Source organism: Triturus cristatus, chromosome 1_1 (genome assembly GCF_964204655.1).
Source record: "Triturus cristatus chromosome 1_1, aTriCri1.1, whole genome shotgun sequence".
In the NCBI taxonomy this organism is placed as follows: domain Eukaryota; kingdom Metazoa; phylum Chordata; class Amphibia; order Caudata; family Salamandridae; genus Triturus; species Triturus cristatus.
Window position 1 is genome coordinate 723903142 of NC_140579.1, and position 23319 is coordinate 723926460.

Below are 23319 nucleotides of genomic sequence, written 5' to 3' on the forward strand. Positions count from 1 at the left end.
ATTAACTGTCTGTCTCCACAGCTTCCAGGAACCAACTGGTCCACCTGGTGATTCAAAGCACAACACTCCATCACCATGACACTGAAATCACAGTGATCATGGAGAAAGGAATGTACATAGAATATACAACAAGATAGAGAAGAGACTACTACAGTTACCTAAACAGCATGTAGTTTTTAACTCATGATAATGGAAACGAAGGTGTTTGCTTTAACCATTGATCTCTGAGAGAGAAACCGAGCTGATGAGTTTTCAGCACTTGACTGACTGAAGATCTCTTGGTTCTATAGCAATTCAAATTCATGTAAGTTGATGTGTATCAGCAGTTTACACAGTTGCACCTCTGAGCTTTTTGCTTATAAATGTGCTTATTTAGAAGTGAGGAGGGTAATATAGATGTACTGAGCATAGCCTATAAGCAAAGAATGCTGCAGGCTCTCAAGAGCTTGACAGTGGGCAGGTGATGGAACTGAGTAATATGCGTATAGTGCCATTGTTTGCCATCATTCCGTAGTGTTCTTAATCTATAGAAAGCATTAACTTATGAGCGGTTTCCATCTGTGTATCCTCCCGACATTGTGAAGAATTGATTTTTTAAATAATTGTTTGCATAGTGTTTTTTTGAAGCATGTATGTACAGGGCGTGCTTTTTTTCACAACCGATATCCACTATCAAAAGGATTTTTTAGAATTTTTTTTTTATCAAGCATAGTTCTTTAGAAACAGCTAGTCAGGAGCTTTCGTGCATTCTGGTTTTATTCCGGTTTGTATTGTGGTGGCAGCGCCGAGATGCCCTAGGGTGAGTCGTGCACTATAATAAATGTAATTAACATAACATGGATTCTGCAAAATATATTTTGGAGGGTTGTCTTTATTCTCTAGCCTGTCTGGATCCTTTTCTGTGGATATATTTGTAAACGTATACCTCCTGATTGGATATTCTTGGATTCAGAATGCTCAGGAGCAGACTTGGTGCATCTAGGGTTGCTGCTCTGTGTACCATGTAAAAATGCTCAGCTCATAGGTTCTTGGGGACCAAGATGTAGGTGTCTTAACCAAAATCTAATAGGCTAAACCATGGTATAGAGCAAGAATAAGATGGGTCTTGGTTGTCTTTTCTTTTCTCAAATGTTTGTTCTGCCTTCACTCAGTTATGTGAGGCCTAGTCTCCGTAGAGAAGGCCAGGACTCTTAACATCTTTTGCTCTACTGTTTCCAAAACTTGTGGGAGAGGTGTGGTGCAGCGGCCAGAGCAGCTGACTCCGAGTGCAGGGTTCGCGGTTTGATCCCCGGCGGCTGCTGAGCATCATGTGACTCTAGGCAATAGGCCATTTAATTTCCCCGACTTCCCCAGCAGCTTGAAACTCGTAAGGGGATGATATGTTCGCGCTTTACAAATAGGAATTAATAGTAATAGTGACGGATGCCTTTAGATGCAGTTAAAGAAAAAACAAATTAGAACCAATCTCCACGCACACATGCTGACCGAGTATCTGAAATCAGATATCATCCCCTTGGGCCTACAGATCTGCAACACAACTGCCATCTTCACCCAAGATCCCAAATTCCGTGCAGGCTTCAGTCACCTTGCCACTACCTGCTCCAGGCACTGGATGGTACTACGGATATACATGGCCATCAAACACAGACAAAAAGAACTTGAGGAAATTGCTGAAATCGAAAAAACTAATGCTGGAAGACAGCTCAATATTAGATGCCAAAAGCCTCTTGGATAAAATCAACTCTACAATTGCCACTTTCAATACTTTTGCACAAAACAAAAAAATCACAAACATACAGAAAGAAATTAAATACTACAACATAGAAAAGACCTTCCCTTACTTACGTGACGAATTTTACAACACAACATACAAACTCCCACGGACCCGCAACTGGGGTAGATTTCGCAACAACCAACAGATTACCTTCACTGAATCCTCCAATAAATCTACTGAAAGCTCTGACATCGGTGAGGGTCCAAGCACCCCCAGAAACCCCAACAGACCAGCACCCCTACTACCACCTGGTTTTTTAGAACAGGGCTGCGACCGCGGCCAGAATCAGACACGCACATGCAACAACTACCAATATCAATACTCCGGAGAAAGACAAACCAGAAACTAATTTCACAGATGGGGTCCTCAACAATAACGGATTGCTCTAGCACCAGCAACATGCCCACCACTCCCCTCACAGATTCTACCCCTTCCAACCAGAATCTGGATCAACAACTCATAGCAATATTCAACCTTTTCAAGCACATCTTGTCCAGTGAGGAAACTAAACTCCTAAGCAGGGGATCAACTTTGTCCCTACTGAAAGGAGTAATTTCTTTGAGCTCCAAACCCAACTACTGCAATTCTTTGCGATGTAGCAGACTCGGGCAATTCTTTACAGACAAACCATCCTGCCAGACCTTATTTCCACCTCCCATCTACCTTTAACCCACCATCAGCAGCAATACCCCCAGAAATACTCTCCTTCGAGCGTCATGTACTTCGTGAAGTTATGGACCTTCAAAAACAATTAGAATATGTGCCGTACAATGTTTTCTGGACGGAAAACAAGCGCTCTTGAGTCTCAAAGAGACAGATCTGATCATCAAACCTGCAGACAAAGGTGGAGGGATCGTAGTCATGGACATCGATAAGTACGACCTCGAATTAAAAAGACAACTGTCTAACAGCCAACACTACCACAAACTTACCAAAGATCCCTTACCAGAGTTAAAAACTAAAATTCGGGAAATCACAAGCCAAGCAAGATCCAAAGACCTTATTTCTCAGAAGGAGTTTGCATTTTTGAACAACTTACACCCCCGAAGGCCAGTGATTTACATACTTCCAAAGGTACACGAAGACAGAAACAATCCCCCTGGGCGGGCCATTGTTTCTGGTTGTGGCTCTATCCTCGAGCCCCTGGGCAAATACTTTGGCGCCGTCATAAAATAATTTGTTCCATCAACAAACATTTATATGCGACAGTGTGGACCTCATTATAAAGCCATTGAGGACAGACCATTCGATACCAACTCTGAACTCATGGTGGGTTTGGACATAGTCTCTTTACACCAAGATCCCCCCCCATGTGGAAGGGCTAGCAGTGATTGAAAATTAGCTCCAGAACAGACCCAGACCAACCCGTATCCCCACGGAATTTATCATGGATCTATTGCACATTGCCCTGGAGAACAACAATTTTCTATACCGGGATACATTCTACCTACAAGTAAAGGGCGTCTCTATGGGCGCTTGTTTTGCCCCAAATTTCGCCATTCTTTTGGTTTACAACCTTGAAATCACACACATACTCACACCAAACAACCCATTTCAAACCCATATCTCTTTCTGGCGTCGCTACATAGACTACATCCTACTTTTCTGGAAGGGACAGCCTGACTCACTCAACTCCTTTGTCTCTTGGCTTAACCAATCCCAACCCCATCTCAAATTTACATTTATCACAGATCCAACGACTTACCATTCTTGGATATCCCTATCCATGCTGAGGCATTAGTGGCACCTCGCTAACCTATGGAACGGAACACACTGTCACTACTCCAGCTACCACCCGTGCCGCCTTAGGAATGGCCTACCATACGGCCAGTTCTTGCGAATCAGCAGAAATTGTAAATGGCGAAAATATTACTTCCGTGAATCAGACCGCCTCCGAGACCAATTGATCACCAGAGGATACCCCCCACGCTTGGTCTCACGTGCCTGCAAAAGAGCTTGGTATTGCCACCGAGAACTTCTACTCACACAGCATGCCAAGAAAGTGAATACCAGAATCCCCTTGGTTACCAAATTTAGTCCCTGCAGCAATAAAGTCAAGAAGATTATCACATGTAATTGGCCCATATTGAGATCCCAGCAATCGTTCACAGAACCGCCACTTTTTTCCTACCAAGGAGGGGACAATCTGGCCAATCATCTTGTCCACGCCATCACTTGGCCAACCAAACTAACGCAACCGCATTCCATCACTGCTGCCTGGGACCTACCTCCACCAATTGGACATTACTGATGCCAGTCCTGCATTATGTGACACCTCCCATGCAATACCAAAGAATTTAAGGTCCACAACCAATCCTACCCTCTCAAAACCTTCACCAATTGCCGATCACAGAATGTCATCTACGCTATCCGATGCCCCTGCGACCTCATCTATATCGGCCAAACGACCCAAATGGTGAAACGAATACAGCACACAAGCAGAATCCATTGCAAAGTATCAACAGCCCCCCTGGTCTCATTACCTTGGAAAAAAAACACAGCGAACTAGACATCGCCTGGTAAGTGATTGACCAACCCCTACTACCCATCAGGGGTGGCAACCTTATACACTCCTGAACAGGAGCAAATGTAAATGGATCGCTCGCTGTGACTCGGTCGACCAAGGCCTTAACACCATTGACGATTGGAATAGTACTGTACAAGTGTGATCCTTCACACTACATTCCCAGATCACACCTAACTATGTTCCAATTCCTTCCTCTTAAAGAAGTTCACCCATGATACCTTGTTGGCCCCCCTTGACAAACAAACCTAGCCTTTATGCATATTTTTGACTCTCCAATGTTCTCTCCTAATTACATTTCACGTATGTTACATTTGCCCCAGCGATTGCAATTGCCCCAGCGTATTCGTTGGCTCTACTCCAGTGTTTTACAATGCTTCATAACTTATGTTCATACCATGTCCACACCATTTAAAATGTAATTTGTTTAGTACCTGTTTAATATATAACTGTTGATGCTTTGACACTTTGTCTTGTTTAGCAATTCCGTCCCTCTCCTGCGCGTACTTCTCCCACCCTCCGCTGTCATATCCAGCGTCATCCCTTACACCCCTCCCACACTCGTCATTGACTACACTGACCTCCGCCACGTGACCTAGTGACGCGCTGCACCCGGAAGCGCTGCTCCTACTAGACCAGGGCTGATTCAGAATCCCTTGAGACACCGGACCTCACCGCACACGAACGTGGTGGCCCGGCACTGATCTCTGTGCGTCCCGTACGCTTGGATTCATTCCTCGTCCCCGCTACTGACCATAACGGTAAGCTTGTCCTGCTGATATCCACAGCCCATACTCGAACCGTTCCCTCCTCCCACATCTCCTTAACCACCGTCCCTTCCTTCTCCAGAACCCGGACTTCCTCGTAGTTTTGACTCAGCCGTGATTACTATGCGCCGTAACGGCTTGATTCACTTTGTGCTGCTCACGTTTTCTGCCTTTGGTAAGTTCTCCTTGCCGCCCCTATTCCAGCTTCCCGACCTCCTCTCGCTCCCCATTAGCTAATCTTAGCCCTTGGTTTACAGATAGCTGAATCCCCCTGTGGATTCTACCTACAGTGGATCGCGGCCCGACCACCCCCCCTGCCAAACGCTCAATCGCTCCGGTTGGCGTATAGGTGAGTTCACGCACTCCCCGCTTCCTGTCGCCTAGCTGCCCGCTCTGCCTGAGGTTTCCCCCCCCCCCCTTTTCGTATCAGCGTTTCTTCCCCTACTATCTTGCACTTAGTATCGCCCAGTCCCGTCCTTCTCCCTTTTGCTGACGCTACTCGCAGCTACAGACTCGCAGCTTCCATTCCCTCCTTCCCAGTGCCCCGTCATCGGGCTTCCCTGAACGCCTAAACTTACGTGCTTTCTGTGCACTCAGATAGGCTTCTATCCACTGCGCTCTTCCCCTCGCTGACCCTGCACCTCCAAGACCTTCCCCCCACCCTGAACTCTCCCTTTCCTCCTATACAGCACCCGTTAATTGGCAACCCGGTCCTGAATACGATCCAGACTCAATATGATCTAAACGCCGTCGACCAAACTTTCAGCGCAATTCGCGGCGCACATTTTTTTGTTTCACTGAAACATCTTGAACAAAACAAATTAATGCCTTAAACTTTTGATGCTGAACCTTATCTCTGTACATGTCTTTCTTCACATTGTCACCTTGCGCCTTACGCTGTTCTTTTCCACGTGTCACTTGCGCCGTCACTTTTCATGTCACGAGCGCAGCGTGCACCTATTTTCTTTGGGTTGCCTTCGCAATTTATGCCCACAGTGCTGATAACTGTATTGTATAAACTGCCATACCAAATATATGATCCCATGAGCACTTCTGAACAAAATAACATGAGTCTTCCCTCTTCCTTCGTGTAATGTTGTATACATACATGTATATTTGCCTTTTTTATTAATACCAGTTGAGACACTTGCTAATTTTCAGTTGCATGTTATCAGCCATTTTTGCGGTAGTTCGAGACTCCTGTGGTACTGAATCTTCATATTAATGATACTTCCAAGACCTAGTTATGGGCTTTAGTGACAGAACAGTATAACCCCTTCATTCCCTCTCTATTTTCTAACACCCACCACAGCTCTCTTGCGCTCTCTCTTGCGCTCTCTCTTGCGCTCTCTCTTGCGCTCGCTCTTGCGCTCTCTCTTGCGCTCTCTCTTGCGCTCTCTCTTGCGCTCTCTCTTGCGCTCGCTCTTGCGCTCGCTCTTGCGCTCGCTCTCTTGCTCGCTCTCTTGCGCTCTCTCTCTTGCGCTCTCTCGCGCTCTCTCTCTTGCTCTCTCTCTTGCGCTCTCTCTCTCTCTTGCGCTCTCTCTCTCTCTTGCGCTCTCTCTCTCTCGCGCTCTCTCTCTCTTGCGCTCTCTCTCTCTCTTGCGCTCTCTCTCTCTCGCGCTCTCTCTCTCTTGCGCTCTCTCTCTCTTGCGCTCTTTCTCTCTTGCGCTCTTTCTCTCTTGCGCTCTCTCGCCATAAAAATACTGGGGTCACAACCAGTAGATTGCCTAAGCTCCTAAGGAAAATGTAATCTTTTAAAAGAAAAACTAAGATGTATCTCTCACCACTTCCTTCATGTTTGTATGAGTAGTGGTGTGGAAGAAAGAGGGATCAGCTCACCCTCTGCTCCTGTTTTGCTACAGAATGCTTCTGTTAAAAGTAAGAAGTACACAGAAGCCTACTGCTGTGGTTTTCTGACCTTCCTTCACACTGGAATGGTAATTTCTACCTGCAGCCATATAGCAGATACCATATTTATTAAAGTGCTTCGGACAATGGAAAAATCCCTTCTCTGGCCATTTAATGCAAGTCTCATAAAGACCGTTGGGTACATATTTTGTTTAAAAAAAAATGGATAGCAAACGCACTCAAGTTTGTAAAAAAAATATATCTAATGTTGTATAGGTGGGTGGTGCTGATGGGTTGATCCTTCTGAGAGAAAGGATTAGTATATTGTGATAATAGCGCTATCCTCCGTAGAGGAGCGTCCCCCTTTAGCACTCCAAAATACAATTTGTACTTTAAAAAAACCTTTTTGACAAGTTGTATTATATGAATAAAGTTTTATTCACTTTAAACTTTGACTTGTTTTTTCATTATTCTTCAAAGCAGATCAAGTTCATTTCACTGTGATTAATACATGATTGTTATAATTCACACATTATTCTCATCTTCCAAAACTCTGAATGCGTTTCAATTGACCCTTAGCCCAATGCATTTCGGGCCGTAGCCGTTCGTCAGGGGAAGTGTTTCTGTACAAAAACATGGGAACAATGTATTTGTCAGGCAAGGCACTGAGTTCATCCTATAGTGATCAATAAAATATATTATTGTTATGTTAATATAATAATCAAGTGCAGCGTGAAAGATTAAAACGTAATTATGAAAACATGGAACCAGGTGTTAAATGAAACCAGTTGAGTGACGGTGAGGAACACAGTCTGTTCTAGAAAAAGGTGCCGGGTAAATAAATGTGTCCAAGTAAAGAAGAACAAGCGTGATTGAGGCTGGAGTACAAAAGTGATCATGCCCGAGAGGGAGAAAGCGTGAAAGGAAGTAGTCCATGTATCCGCAGTATACTTACAGCGTGAGTGTCAATGGTAGAAGTTGACCGTAAAAGTAACAGTCTAAAAAACTGAAAATTCTTTAATGAGCTATGAGATCAAGTCAATGTGGATAGCTATACAAGATTCATAGCTTAAACGAAACTAAAGCTTACCTAATAGTCGCGAAGAAAAAGTCCCGAGATGGTAAACACAGTAGACTTCCATGGTATACGGAAGTGGAGGGGTGTTACCCTATGTAGTGATGTCAAAGATCACATGACTTTGACAAATTTGCGAATATGCAATTTAAATTATATGAAGATTAATGGAATACTCGGTCAATGAATGAATGAGTATACCTGTGATAAAGTCGGACTGAAAATAATTCTGTGAAAGAGAAACAAACCAAAGGTTACAAGTCACGTGATGCGTGATACGTAGAGTCATGGAAATAATTCTGATGATTTTAATAATTTAAAACCAGTCCTAAGAGACGAGATATGTGGATAGTAGTGAAGATATGGAATAAAATCTCAAAGCGTGTTGACAAAGTGCATGCAAGTCACGTGTTCATGGAAACAGAAGATTCTGTAGTTTAAATGTGGCAGTCCATAAAAACACCTTACATAGAATACATGTGATATGTGAGAGTCTAAAGTGGAAATTGTAACCATGAACACACAACTGTGTGAACAGACCAAAGAAATTGCGCATGGTGTATGTGGCAGTGTTTAATTAAAAAACGAATGTGATGAGGACATGGTAAAAACATCATCAGTATGCATTTGCATGTTTGTTTCGCATGAATAGCAAGAAGGGATATAAATCACAATTTGTATGGAATATAATCACTGCATAAAATTCAATGACCTAATTTTTGTAAAAAATAAATTGTTACGGTTTAGTCTCAAAGAAAGCAACTCAATTCAAGTTTTTCATTCAGTCCATTAGGATTGGTGGTGTTCATGCGGTAAATCCAAGCTGTTTTTCGTTATAATAAAAATTTCGTGTGATCACGGCCAGGAATGATTGTGGTTTGTTGAAGGACACAAAAACGAAGTTGGCGGATGTTGTGTTTGAGCTCATTGAAGTGAACAGCCACGGGTGATTTGGTGTTTCTAGTGCGGATGTTACTCTTGTGTTCGTTTATATGGATTCTTATTTTTTGTTCAGTTTTACCAATATATGCCAGCCCACATGGACATTTCAGAAGATATATAACGTTGTTGCTATTGCAGTTGGCAGTTACTTTTAGTTTGATTGGTACACCTGTATGAGGGTTGATTTTTTTATTATTATATTAACATAACAATATATTTTATTGATCACTATAGGATGAACTCAGTGCCTTGCCTGACAAATGGATTGTTCCCATGTTTTTTTACAGAAACACTTCCCCTGACGAAGGGCTACGGCCCGTAATGCATTGGGCTAAGGGTCAATATGGAACTCATTCAGAGTTTTGGAAGATGAGAATGTGTGAATTATAACAATCATGTATTGATCACAGTGAAATGAACTTGATCTGCTTTGAAGAATAATGAAAAAAGTCAGTTTAAAGTGAATAAAACTTTATTCATATTAAAGCAATACAACTTGTCAAAAAGGTTTATCAAAAGTACAAATTAGATTTTAGAGTGCTAAAGGGGGACGTCCCTCTACGAAGGATAGCGCTATTATCACTACATATTTTGTTAGTTTTTCCAAGCAGAATTGCTTTTGTTAGAAACTTACATATGCACTGTTTTGTAGGCCTATCTTTCCATCATACACTCCAGTGTATTCAGTGCACAAACAGTGACCATGTTTACATACATCTGGGGCTCTGTTGCATGGAACATTATAGAACTTATAAAGTCATGTGTGTTATAGCTTTATAATCCCCTAATTGCAGTTCCTCAGTAAATAGTGCGCTAAATTGCATTCTTGGTTCACTTCTTTAGAACATCAGGTCTCAAAAGAAACACACAGAAGTATTTCTTTGATGCTTTTAAGTACCTACACTCTGAACTTGCACACATTCTCTTGGTCAATATTAAAACCCATCTTCATTTCTTTGATTTGCAGTTGTACACCTTCAATTTTCTGATTGAGTTTTTTTGTATCTTTATTAGCAATGACAGGAGTACATAGGATTATTTTTTTAAATGTCAATAAATACAGGTGGGTATGCTGGCCTCAACAGTTGTTTTTTCTGTGTTGCACTATGCACCACTTGAGATGTACAGTAGTCAGTTGCTGAAGCGTTATATCCTGCTTTAGAACAATGAAACTCTAGTGGCTAATTTCTGTAGGTTTGAATATGAGAGCCTGTTAGAAATTGAGGAATAAAGCAACATAGTTCTGTCTGGTGTTGGTTGAAATCATTCATAACCATGGCATTCAACCCTGTCTCAGTGACTATAGAACTAAATCATTCTTTTAAAGAGGAGGTTGATTTTGCAATTCCAGTTAGGCATGAACCATTTTTACTAATACAAATAATGAAGAAATTGATAGTTTTAGAGACACTATCAATCTGCTTTTTTTTCCCGTAATGTTTTGAATTGCAGTCACTGTGTAGTGTTAAGTTCTAGTAAAAAATGTAAAAACGGCAGAGTTTAAAAAATATATATTTCAGGGTTTTTCAACCTGTTGCATAACACAGTTCCTTTTCAGATTGTGTAGCATTCAAGCTGTAGAACACTTATTGGTATGAAGTGAACCCATACATTTACTATGTGAGACTAGGCTTTTCATAAAGTTAGTGAGAACAATAAATATTCTTGTACATAGGCCACACTATATGTGCAGGCTTATTTACTCAATTTTCTACAAATCCATACTATAAGGTATATAGTTGAGTTTTTTACACACAATCTCTCCAGCACAAAACTTCTCCAACACTTTTCAAGGTGGTAAACTATTCGGCTCGGAAACCCAGACTACTCCCCTTGCTCTTACTGGCACCCAATGTGAAGAACTCTCCCTCTATTGTATGGATAAAGGTGAACAAATACACTCTGCGCTGCTAAGTAAAAATCCTCAAAATATTCCACCTGAGACAGAGACCACGGCTAATGCTATTCCGGATTTTATGGTAATAGAGCCCCACAATAATATTATTACCTTTGGCAAATTGGAAACTTGGAACCTCTTTGAACCTAGCTTCTTTAGCCACCTTTTGGCGAATATTAAATCTGGCTCCCCCACACCACTGTGACGTACTTCCCATTCATGTTATTAATCACCTTGACGCTTCCATACTCTAGATAATTATGGAACTTTCAGATGCCTCCTTACAGGAGGGCTTAGTGCTGCGGGAATGGTAACATGCCATGGTGCTCCCTCTTTTGAAGAAAGCTAATGCTGACCTGACTAAGCTGTCTACATTTTGTCCCATCTTGCTGCTTTCGGCTTTTTCTAAGAGTTTTGAAAAAAAAAAAAGTAAATGGTCAGCTGACCGCTTATGTGGAGTCTCAGAATTTTCTACATACCGCTCAATCAGGTTTTAGGGTTGGTTTCTCTATTGAATCAACTCTTTGGAGTTACTGAAATGCTAAGGCATTGGTTAGATGAGGGTGACACAGCGGCCCTTATCTTGCTGAATCTTAGTGCCCCGTTTGACAGTGTCTCACTCTCTTGTCGAGAGCCTTGCAGGCAGTGGGCTTGGCGGGTTTAGCCTTGCAGTGGCTCGGATCTTTTTAACTGACCGGACATTACAGGTCACCTCTGCATCGGCCAAATTCAACTCTTATCTGCCCCTTTATTGAGTTCCTCTGGGTTCTGTGCTGAGCCTACTGCTGTTTAATGTGTATGTCTGTGTTGGCGGATTTTGTTGAAGAGGCTGGTCTTTCCCTCTTTTCCTATGCTGATGACACTCAAATCATCTTTTACCTTTCTTCTACTAAGGGGTCTGACCCCTCTGTTCTTCAGTCGGGTGAGAGTAAAGTTGCATCCTGGATGCAAAACAACCTGCTCAAATTGAACGGTGACAAGACTCAAGTTATGATCTTAGGGAAAAAACATGATCTTGGGGACATCAACACTGGCCCCTCGAAATGGGTGCTCTACCCTTGCCAGTACATCACGTTCGCAATTTGGGCTTAATCATTGACAAACCTCCGTAGATAAAACAAGTCACCACCGAGGTATCCGCCCTCTGTTTTACAGTTTTAAAATGGCTGAAGAAAATGTTATGGATCATTTCCCTCTGCTCAGAAAACTGTAGTCCATGCCCTAGTTACCTCTAGGCTTGACTAAGGCAATGTTTATCTGGGCTCTAATAAAGCTATGCTCTAGAGACTTTAAGTGGTGCAGAATGCGGCTGCCAGACTGCTGTCATGTTCTAAATCTTCCTCAGTCGCTGGCTTCCTTTTCAGCCTTCACTGGCTGACGGTGGAGAACAGAGAAAAATTCACAGCCCTGTGCTGTATGTTTAAAATTAAAACTGGAGTGGCCCCTAAATATTTGCAAAATGTAGTTCAATGCTACCAACCCTCTTCCCCTGCGCTCTGCCCAACAGATGAGGTTTTCTATTCCCGAAATTCAAGCGATCTCGCATGCTTGGTCGGTCTTTCTTCATTAGGACCAACCTACGTATCTCACTACATGATGAAACCATATATGGTGTATTCCGCAGAGGATTTAAGACTTCTTCAATTCCTAAATTCCTCCTCTTAATCTTTGCTTTCCTACCGGGACGGTGCCGGGAAACCCCTTGGGTTAACTGTGCGCCCTGCAAATTATTTTTAGTAATATAAGGTTAAAATGTACAGTTACTCTTATGCACCCTAAATTGCTGCTTTGTCTGTGAACGAAGGGAAGCAAGAGACCAATGAGCTGATTGTGCTTCTCTGTAAATTGAAAGGATTGCTTATGGTATTTAGATAAAGAATTGTTGTACACCTTTCCTCTTGTTTAAAAAGAAAAACTAAGCACAAAGGAGCTTTTGTGATCATGGCATTTATGGGTGATTAAAAAGTCATCCACTTACTAGAGCATAAGTCATTCCACTTACTAGAGCAGTGATACTCAAAATACGGCCCGGGGGATGCTTGCGGCCCTTCTGACATTTACATGCGGCCCCTTGGGAAGCAGCAGCACTGGGCTGCTGTTTACTCAACTCAGCACTAACCTGGATTTTTGTTTTTTTTAAAATATACTGCAAACACTTATTTAAAGATTAATTACAGCTAGTCCCTCAACTTTAGGAACACCTTAATTTTTAAAGACCGCCACTGGATATGCATGCTTTGCTTACCCTACACCCACTTTACACCCCCTGCTGGCATCCGTGCGGGTCTCAGTCACACCATAGACCAAACTTTGCGGCCCCGGGAAAATGTTTGTGAGTACCTGTGTACTAGAGCATCACTCCTATAGGCTATGGACTTGATAATAGCATAGCTTATGAACTCACATTTTGCGCCTATGTACAAATGCCACTCATAAATTTCCCTTACTATAATAGTCCTTGTATTAGTAATGTCATTCAGTTTGTAAACTACTTGTAGTAGCTCTAGAGAAGCAGTTCATATAATTTCACAATATAACTCTGACCTATGCAATTCAGGAATAGTTGGACTACATACTTAGTTCTTGCCCACAAGGGCATACACTCTGCGCTGCTAAGTAAAAATCCTCAAAATATTCCACCTGAGACAGAGACCACGGCTAATGCTATTCCGGATTTTATGGTAATAGAGCCCCACAATAATATTATTACCTTTGGCAAATTGGAAACTTGGAACCTCTTTGAACCTAGCTTCTTTAGCCACCTTTTGGCGAATATTAAATCTGGCTCCCCCACACCACTGTGACGTACTTCCCATTCATGTTATTAATCACCTTGACGCTTCCATACTCTAGATAATTATGGAACTTTCAGATGCCTCCTTACAGGAGGGCTTAGTGCTGCGGGAATGGTAACATGCCATGGTGCTCCCTCTTTTGAAGAAAGCTAATGCTGACCTGACTAAGCTGTCTACATTTTGTCCCATCTTGCTGCTTTCGGCTTTTTCTAAGAGTTTTGAAAAAAAAAAGTAAATGGTCAGCTGACCGCTTATGTGGAGTCTCAGAATTTTCTACATACCGCTCAATCAGGTTTTAGGGTTGGTTTCTCTACTGAATCAACTCTTTGGAGTTACTGAAATGCTAAGGCATTGGTTAGATGAGGGTGACACAGCGGCCCTTATCTTGCTGAATCTTAGTGCCCCGTTTGACAGTGTCTCACTCTCTTGTCGAGAGCCTTGCAGGCAGTGGGCTTGGCGGGTTTAGCCTTGCAGTGGCTCGGATCTTTTTAACTGACTGGACATTACAGGTCACCTCTGCATCGGCCAAGTGTTTTGGCTAAATGAATTGTGCTGTGTATACAAATTTTACAGATATGCAGCTAAATATTTACATTGTAGACTAAGGGCTAGGGGTGCCACACATTATTTTTTGATAAATATACCTTTGCTGGCCTACGCAGGTTTGCAACTTGAATGTCTTCTCGCGTATTAACGGTACATTATTATGAAGGTACAAGAAGAGAAGTGAATGAGGAATTTAGTACTTACAAATTTGACTGTTTTAACTTCAACCCCATGAACCAACAGTCTGCATTTCATGTAAATCTTTAACAAATTCATGCTGGACAAAGCAAGAAGATTCTGTATGCAGCCGGCATAGTTATAGAGTAAAAGGGATTCACCCAGTCAGCTTGAGAAAATCCTATCGGTGTTTTTAGGAACACATCACAATCCATAACTGAACATTAAGAAAGTCTTCTGTAAAGGCTGACCAGGCTCCAAACAGTGAAGAAATATGCCGACCATTTAATCCTTGTCTAGAATTTTAATGACCATCTTTACCCAGCACTGATTTCTTCACTACTCGCAACCACACCACGGGAGTTCAACTGAACACCGTTGACTTGTACATTTTTATCTTTACCACCTATTGTTCCATACAAGCTGGGCAAATGCATAATGTTTGCTACCCAAAACAAAAACTAATCGGTGAGATGCAAAAATGTTGGGCTTTCCCATGAAACTCTTCTTATTCCTATATATTGGGGACAATTTTACATTATTCAGAAGTGTCCTGAAGACCTGCTTTCTCTCGATTCTGGACATAAAACAACTCTATATATCCTGGCTCATATTCTTCTATCGTGTGTTTAATCTATATAACCCCCAGTATACTCGCTTCATTTGAATTCCCTTTGATGTGGCCTATTGGCTGGAAACATTAAGTAAAATTAAGAATAAAGAGCAGAGTCTTGGCAATGTCAAAGGGAGTATAATATAAAGGCATAGCCATAGTAGACTCCCACTCTAAGGTTTGAGAAACACATGAGCGTTTGTGACCCATTGACTAGAAAGCAAGATTATACACTGCATGTGAATTAAAAAATATTCCCACATTTAAACCACAGTTAGAGGCCCCCAAGTGGTTTGGGGTAAATTGAATTTCTGCATCGGACCCAAGATTTGGGTTTCATTGCGGACTAGTACATTTTGATTACAAGATTGAACAAGATCCCCTTAAGACACTGGTGATCGTATGGGTCCTACCAGAGCTGCATGTGTGACTGGTATTTGTTGTGATTTATTGGGATCCATTTGGGCAAGGGTGTGATTAAGTGTTTTACATTTAGATGCTCATCTTGACATAGAAAGGTATAACAGGTGCTTGGTGGGTCAAGATTTTGAATGCTGCTAGGTCTAGTAGTACTAGGATAGATTTATTGCTGTTGTCCGCTATGTGGGGAGTGTGGTCAGTGAATTGAATGCTCGACCGTGTGAGCTTCGAAATTATTATTCTCCTTAAGGTTTTTGAAATTCTCTGGTGAGTGCCTTACACAGTCCAACAATGATGCAATGAACTGTTTGCTCTGTGCTGCTATTGGTTATGCATTTACTTGACTTACTGAAAGGCCATAACTCAATACCCTATTACAAATATCAGAAAGATCCCCGGATAAGGGAATAGTTGTACTAATAGTAATAAATGTGCGCAACACTACCATCTAGATCTGCGTAATATGTGGGTGAACTATCGACATGAGTGAAATACCTTACACTGGTAGCAAGCTGTTAAACTTGTTATGGTTGGGTGCCTTACATGAATTCAGATTTGGATCTGAAATGTCTTAGCCTGCAAAGCCAATTTCCAATTTGTAGCGAGAGGAGAATTTAGAACAGTCTCTGCAATTTTATAATGTTCTGTAATAGTTACAGGTTGAATAGCTGAAGATCAAACATGGTATGCAAGCCATCTGTCCATTTGAAACCTGAAGAATCCTTGGTAATACCTCAAGGTAGCTCCTCACAAAGACATTTAAAAAAAAAAAATATGTGGTATCAATGGATGGTGATAAGGTGGGAGAGGCTCTTGCTTGATAGACCCCAAAGATGAACTTTCCTACCTGGAGTAAAACAAAATAATTATTTTGCTGGATAAGGGTGCACTACACGTAGTTTGCTTCATTTGAAATGTGTAGCTGCAGAGGAGGCGAAGCAACCTTTGGTGAAATACTGGTTTGTACACATGTTGTGCCCGGGCCTTACCATAACACACTATACGTGCCAGCTGCAGTTAAACAGATATGCAGGGATTTTGGCAACTTAATCATTGGTAGATCGCTCCAAAAATTTGTTTAAAAAAAAAAAAAAAACTCCACGTTTCCTCTCAGAGGAGTGTCAACTTCAACCATTCCTATCTGTAGACTGCAACCTAAGGCTATATAATTGAATGCCATTTCATGGATGCATGATTTCTGATGACTGCCATTATTTAATCTGTTTCCTTTTAAAGAATTAGAACCTGAGGGCCTCGGAGTTTGATCCATATTTGGATGTGTGTGCCTGCTTTGGCTTGTTGAAGGAAAGACTGGGGCTTTGGTAGAATATTATTTTCTAAGAATTACTCTGAGGGGGCGTGGCCGTAGGCCATCAAACCTGTGATTGCTGAATAAGCCACACATGATTAGTCTGGAGTGAATTGAGATTCAGATTTGTAAAGGGTTTGGCATCACTTAAAAATGACGAATCTGATTTTATCTGCTCGCATGAATGTCATCCTGAGAAATGAAGCTCAGTAGTATGGAGCTAGTTTTGCAGTGTGAATCTTTTTGGATTCACTATGCTGTGCATTCCGCAGTCTAGTGGTTGGGTCCGGAATTGTAGTAGTGTTTTTTTTTGGTTTTTTTTTTTTTGGTCGTGGCCCAGGTGGGCGTTGACATACCACCATTTGGTGTCCTTCGTGATGTCGACGTGCTTCCTCCGGAAGCTCACACCTTTGGCCACCATCTTCAGATTCTTTTTTCCACCGTTGCATCTGGATCGTTACGGAAGAGTTCCAGAGTTTTGGAAGAGGGATCAAAGAATAGAAAATCGACAAATCAAGGTTTCAGCTACACCAGACTTCAGGTCAGGTAACCGGGATAACGAGGGAGAAGGTTTCGACCGAGATCTCGATGTTCAACGGAGAATGCGCTCGCAGGGGGCTCCCTAAGCGCTGGAATGGACCAAACACCTTTCAAGTTTTGCACCAATTGCCTCCACAAATACGCCCAGAAGGACCAGCATCCAGTCTGCAACCTCTGCCTGCCGCTCAACCACAACAGCGAGGAATGCAACGTGTACTCGCCCTTCACACCCAAGACACTCAGAGTAAGAGAGGCAGAGAAGGGCGAACCACACCATGCAGGGGCCACCTCCATCGCTTCGGGACTTGGGCCTCTCCAGTGGAGAGGAAGACGTTGCCGAAGGACCAGAGGACTGCAGTCGTCTAGGTCCATAAGCAGTCAAAGGAGGTAAGGGAGTAGTCGACCCCTAGACACGAGCAACACTCGAAAGGGTGAAGCTAAATCCCCGAGCGACACTCGGAGTGAAGCAAAGTCCTCGAAGGGAGCATTGCTGAAACACTCGACTAAGACAACAGCAACCAAGAACAGTCAGCCGAGCAAATCCTTCAAAAGGACTCCCAATTGGCGAAAGCCCTCGAAAAACCTGCATCGTTGAAGGTTGCCCTCAAAATGGACACCTCGACGCAGAGGAAAGAAGGGCCTGCGTCGACTGCCTCGAAGCGAGGGGCTCCAACCCTCAACGCCGAACATGCCGCCGAGATGGAGAGGAAGAAGAGGAGGCTCGAGGCCGAAATGGCGAGCATCCTGCAACGAAAAAGGGACTTCGAGAAGATGAGCCAACACACCATCTCGCCGAAACCCGCGCTCAAAGTCGAAAGACGACGAGGGCTCAGAACCGCCAAACGCCCGAACCGGTCGAGGAACAGGAGGACTAAGTATTATTTCGAGCACGATGGCGACGAGGATCAGCAATCCTACCGGGACTCGACATCCTCGGGGGCACAAGACTTAGAATGGCAGGATCTCGACGCCGAATTGCCGGAAGAACGGGTAAACACTTACCCTTCGAGGCCCACGCCGCCAGACGACATAGGGATCTACAACATGGTCGTCAAAAAGGCTGCACAGACATATGGAGTGAAAATGGAAGAGGAGAAGCCCAAGGCATGTTTTCTCCTGGAAACTCTGCTTCAGCAAACTAGGAGCCGGTTTCTGCCCATGCTCCCTAGTGTGCTGGATCAAGGAAGAGAGGCATTTAAGGAACCAGCAGTATGCAAGGCTGTGACTCCAAGAACGGAGAAATTTAAACATTCATCCAAGGACCCTGCATACATCCAAGGGTCAGTACCAGCCCACTCCATAATTGCAGCAACTGCTAGGAAGAGGGCCAATGTGCCCACTAATGCCGGACCACCTCCGGACAAGGAGAGCAGAAGGATGGATCTCACAGGGAGAAAGGTGGAGAGAAATGCGGCAATCCATTGGCGCATCGCAAACACCAACGCCCTGATCAACAGGCACGCATATCAGCACTGGGAGGAAGTGGGGCAGCTCCTAAAGCATCTACCAGAACAGTACCAACAAAGAGCGACCCACCTGGTAGAAGAGGGCAAAAGCCTGGAAAACACATGCTTACAATCGTCCTTCGATGCTGCGGAGACGTCCAGCAGACTAATGATGATAGGAGTGACCGAGAGAAGACACGCATGGCTCAATTTCTGGATTCAAGCCAGAGGTGCAAAGCAACATCCTGAACACGCCTTTTAATGGAGAGCAACTGTTTGGCGCACCAGTTGACAAGTTAACACAGCTAAAGAAGGACGACGAGACTGTAAGGTCCATGGGAGCGCTGCAGTTCAGGGTGATGAGAAGGGGTACACCCACAAGAAGACCAGGTGGTGGGTGGGCAACGTGCCTACCACATCGCACTAAACGTTTCAACAAGGCTACCAAGGGAACAACCCAGGCCGGCAGCAGCAGGGACCGCAGCAGCAGAACTGGCAGTACCAGCCCCGGGGCCAGTCCTTTCGAGGGCGCGGAAACTGACGAGGACAGACACGAAGAGGCCAACAGCCCCCCTCCAAGTGACTTAGCCATGAAGCCAACCCCCACCCTAGCAACACCACGGGGGGCACAAAGACATACGGAAAAGCAACCAACGTACGTTCCATGACAAACAGTACCTCGAACACACACCAGTAGGGGGCAGAATAAGAAAATTCATCCAGGAGTGAAGGAAGGTCACAACAGACAAATGGATACTAAACATCATACAATATGGATACTGTATAGAGCTAGAGAAACAACCTCCAAACAGAAAACCAAGAAGCAAGGCACACTCAGTAAAGGAACTCTCGCTCTCGCGAGTAGAGGCGCAATAACTGTTCAGCAATGTGGCGCTAGAGATGGTGCCGGACAACCAGAGGAACAAAGGTCTACTCAACTTACTTCCTCGTGCCAAAGGTGGATGAAACGCTAAGACCTATCCTAGATCGGAGGTTCTTGAACAAGTTCATAAAAATTCAGATTCAAAATGACATCCCTACAAGAAGTAATACCACAAATACAATGAGGAGATTACATGGCAACTATAGATTTAAGAAGCGTACTTGCACATCCCCATCAACCACAAACGTCTACTAATGTTTGTGATCAACCAAAGTCACTACCAGTTCACAGTACTGGCATTCGGACTCAAATCCGCACCAAGGGTGTTTACAAAATGCCTAGCAGCTGTCACAGCGCACCTACGAAGGCAAGGAATACACATATACCCCTACCTCGACGACTGGCTCGTAAAGGCAAGTTCCTACAGCCAATGCAACCAACACATCCAGCAGGTCATAGTAACACTGACGCAACTGGGTTTCTCAATCCATTGGGAAAAATCGTCGCCGGAGCATATCAAGATATTCTTAGGGTCGGGGATCAACACCATACAGGCCAAAGTGTTCCCCAGCTGGAAGAGAACATTGACAATACTGAAAGAAACAAGTCATTACCGCATGGGGCAAGTTCTGACAGTGAGGACTGATGGCGTCATGCATTCACCTGGTGCAAAATATTCTACTACACATGACACCATTCCAGGGATGGATACAGCAGCAATGGTCACAGGCAACGGGCAGTTGGGAAGATCTAGTGGTTGTCACACACGTATTGCATCAAGAAATAGCGTGGTGGAACAAAGAAAACATATCACAGGGGAAACCATTCACACAACCAACTCCAACAGTGACAATCAAAACAGACGCCTCCCAGCTGGGGTGGGGCGCGCACATGAACAAGCTGAAGGTGAGGAAGCTTTAGTCGTAGCAGGATGCGGTCAAACACATCAACTACCTGGAACTAAAGACAGTGTTCCTAGTCTTAAAAGCCTTCCAGAAGGAGCTGTAAGGAAACAGGGTGTTGATCCAAATAGACATCACACCGACCATGTTCTACATCAACAAACTAGGAGGAATACAATCAGTAGCACTATCGGGGCTAGCAGAGGAAATATGGACATGGGCCATTCCACTAAAAATAAACCTAGCAATGCATCTCCCGGGGAAGGACAATGTGGAAGCAGACAGACTCAGCAGGCAGACGTCAGCATCCCACGAATGGGAGATCAACCAACAGGAAAAACAGAGTAGTCCGAAAGTGGGGTACACCGCAAATAGACCTATTTGCAACACCAAAATGCCAACACTTTGCAACCAGACCATCGGTCACAAGGGAATGTGGTATGCATAAGTTGGCCAGCCAGTCATGGTTCTCACAAATAGAGCTGGCGCATGCACCAGCACACAGATTCCCAAAAAGAAGGGATCTGTTAACCAGGCAGAACGGAAGGGTGCTACACCCAGAGCCAGGGAGCCTCAGCCTAGCGGCATGGCTGTTGAGGACCTAGAGGTTGCACACCTCAAACTACCGGCGAGCACAATGGCAGTGCTCAGAAAAGCGAGAAGACCTACCACAAGGAAATGCTACGTAGCAAAGTGGAAAAGATTCTCCGAATGGTGCATTAGTGAGAAACTGCAGAGGAAAATTACAAAGGAGTCAACAGTACTAAAATACTTAACACATCTACTGCAAAGTAAACTAAGCTACACATCCCTCAGGGTGCACTTAGCGGTGATAGTGGCATACACAAGAGGAGAAACAGGGAAAAGTTTCTTTACCTCCCAAGTAGTAAAAAGATTTCTAGAAGGAGCAAAGGGAATCGCACCTCCAAACAGAATGCCAGCACCGGCATGGAAACTCAACGTAGTGCTAACTCAACTGATGAAGGCACCATTTGAGCCAATTCACAAGGCTACACTGCACATGCTCATGCTAAAGACTGCTTTCTTAGTGGCTATCACATCATTTCGAAGAGTAAGTGAGTTGCAGGCGCTAACACTTCAAGAGCCCCACTTGCAGATTCACAGTGATAGGATTGTAATGAGAACGGACCCAGTCTTCATGCCGAAGGTGGTGTCACGGTTCCACATCAACCAAACAATCCAAATACATAGTTTTTTCCAAAAACCAACCACTAGCACAAAGGGCGCTGCACACACTGCACTCCAGAAGGGCTGTGACGCACTATATAGAAAGGACAAAGGAGTGCAGAAAGACAAAGCAACTCTTTGTCTCCTTCGCCAGCAGTTGTTTGGGTCGGCCAGTTACCAAAAATACCATTGCACAGTGGATTGCACAAGCCATACAACTATGCCACAAACAGTCAAGGCAACAGTTACAAGGAGCAGCTCATGCTCACTCAACAAGGAAGAAAGGAGCAACAACTGCGTTTCTAGCTAACACACCCATTCAAAACATTTGCCAAGGTGCAACATGGTCTTCAGTACACACGTTCATGAAGCACTACTGTGTAGATAACCAAATGAACAAATAAGCGCAACTGGGACAGAAGGTCTTACAACACATATTCAGTAACCAGTGCATATCTTCCACCCAGCCACCACAATAAGGATAAACCGCTACAAAGTATATGCACAGCATAGTGAATCCAGAAAGATTCACACTGCAAAAAGTTTAGTTTCTTACCTGTCGCTGTAGTTTTGCAGCTTGAAGACTTTCTTGATTCGCTAGCGAACCCACCCTCCTCCGCCAGAAAAATGAGGAGGAAAGGGATTAAAAGATGAAGACTTTAAGAAGCAAGAGGAAAACCAGCATTGGCATAGCCAATAGGTCTCGCTTTTGGGACCTTATAAGTATTTAGTTATGCAGCACAATATCCTTGCAAGGCTAAACACTTATAAGGTCCCAAAGGCAAGACCTATTGGCTATGCTAATGCTTGTTCTAGTGGGGGGCTCATTCAGGTAGACTGTGCAATCATTTCGTGGTACAGCACAAAGCTTTTAGAAGAGACTCTGAGGACTTTGTATGAAGCTGCTAGGTGGCCCCAATGCATAATTCTTATCTGCGAATCACTATGCTCTTCACTACTGATTGGAGTAATAGTCAATGACATATTAAATGTCCTGCATCCATAGCAGTGGTATACTGTTCATCATGCTGTACAGTAGCTAAGGCATAGTTCACTTTGTCTAACAGAAATGCAATTTGTGCTTACAATTATTACATCGTTTTAATGAAGAACAAGGGGACCCAAACGAGTAAGCCAGGACCTTGGGTAACAATTTTTAAGGAGGACAGTGGTCCTTGGTAAAAAGGTTCAAAAGGGTAATGAATATAGAACAGAGTCAACTCTATATGGTTCCTATCCAGCCGGATAGTACGATTTAATCAAAGATAATAGTAAGTTTCAAGAACGCCAAAAAAATACAGTGGGATACAATCCTGTATCCAGTGACATAAAGCAAGTAGTGACAGTGTGCAAATACAGTCCAACGAAAGACAATTTTCAGGCAAAACAACAAAATTGCTTGTTACGTAATCAGAATAATAAAACCAGCGTGATAATTGACACAACCGTTACACATGGATTAAAAATAATTTGTGTGCACGGTGTTTAAGCAGTCGACGTTTCAATCCCATGCAAAACAATATCGGGATCATCCATGAGGACAAATTGCTGTTTGCCTAAGATTATGACAATTTGACAACTATGTACACAGTGAAGAAGATGGAGAAAAAGGGAAAAGGGAAAAGAAAGGGAAATAGTATGAGAAAGGTTGTCCTTTTGAACATAGTGGTGGTG

The 23319-nt window shown here is 43.5% G+C and overlaps 1 protein-coding gene and 1 long non-coding RNA gene across 2 annotated transcripts in view; both read left to right on the top strand.

The window, feature by feature from the left end:
• The window catches only part of LOC146870958 (26S proteasome non-ATPase regulatory subunit 11-like), a 342192-nt gene that overhangs the window by 142374 nt on the left and 176499 nt on the right, over positions 1-23319 (top strand). The gene's annotated exons all lie outside the window — the stretch shown is intronic.
• Positions 4916-23319, top strand: part of LOC146870959 (uncharacterized) — a 55958-nt gene continuing 37554 nt past the window's right edge. The window contains exon 1 of the long non-coding RNA XR_014979918.1: positions 4916-5059. This is a non-coding gene — a long non-coding RNA (uncharacterized LOC146870959). The remainder of the gene's footprint in view (positions 5060-23319) is intronic.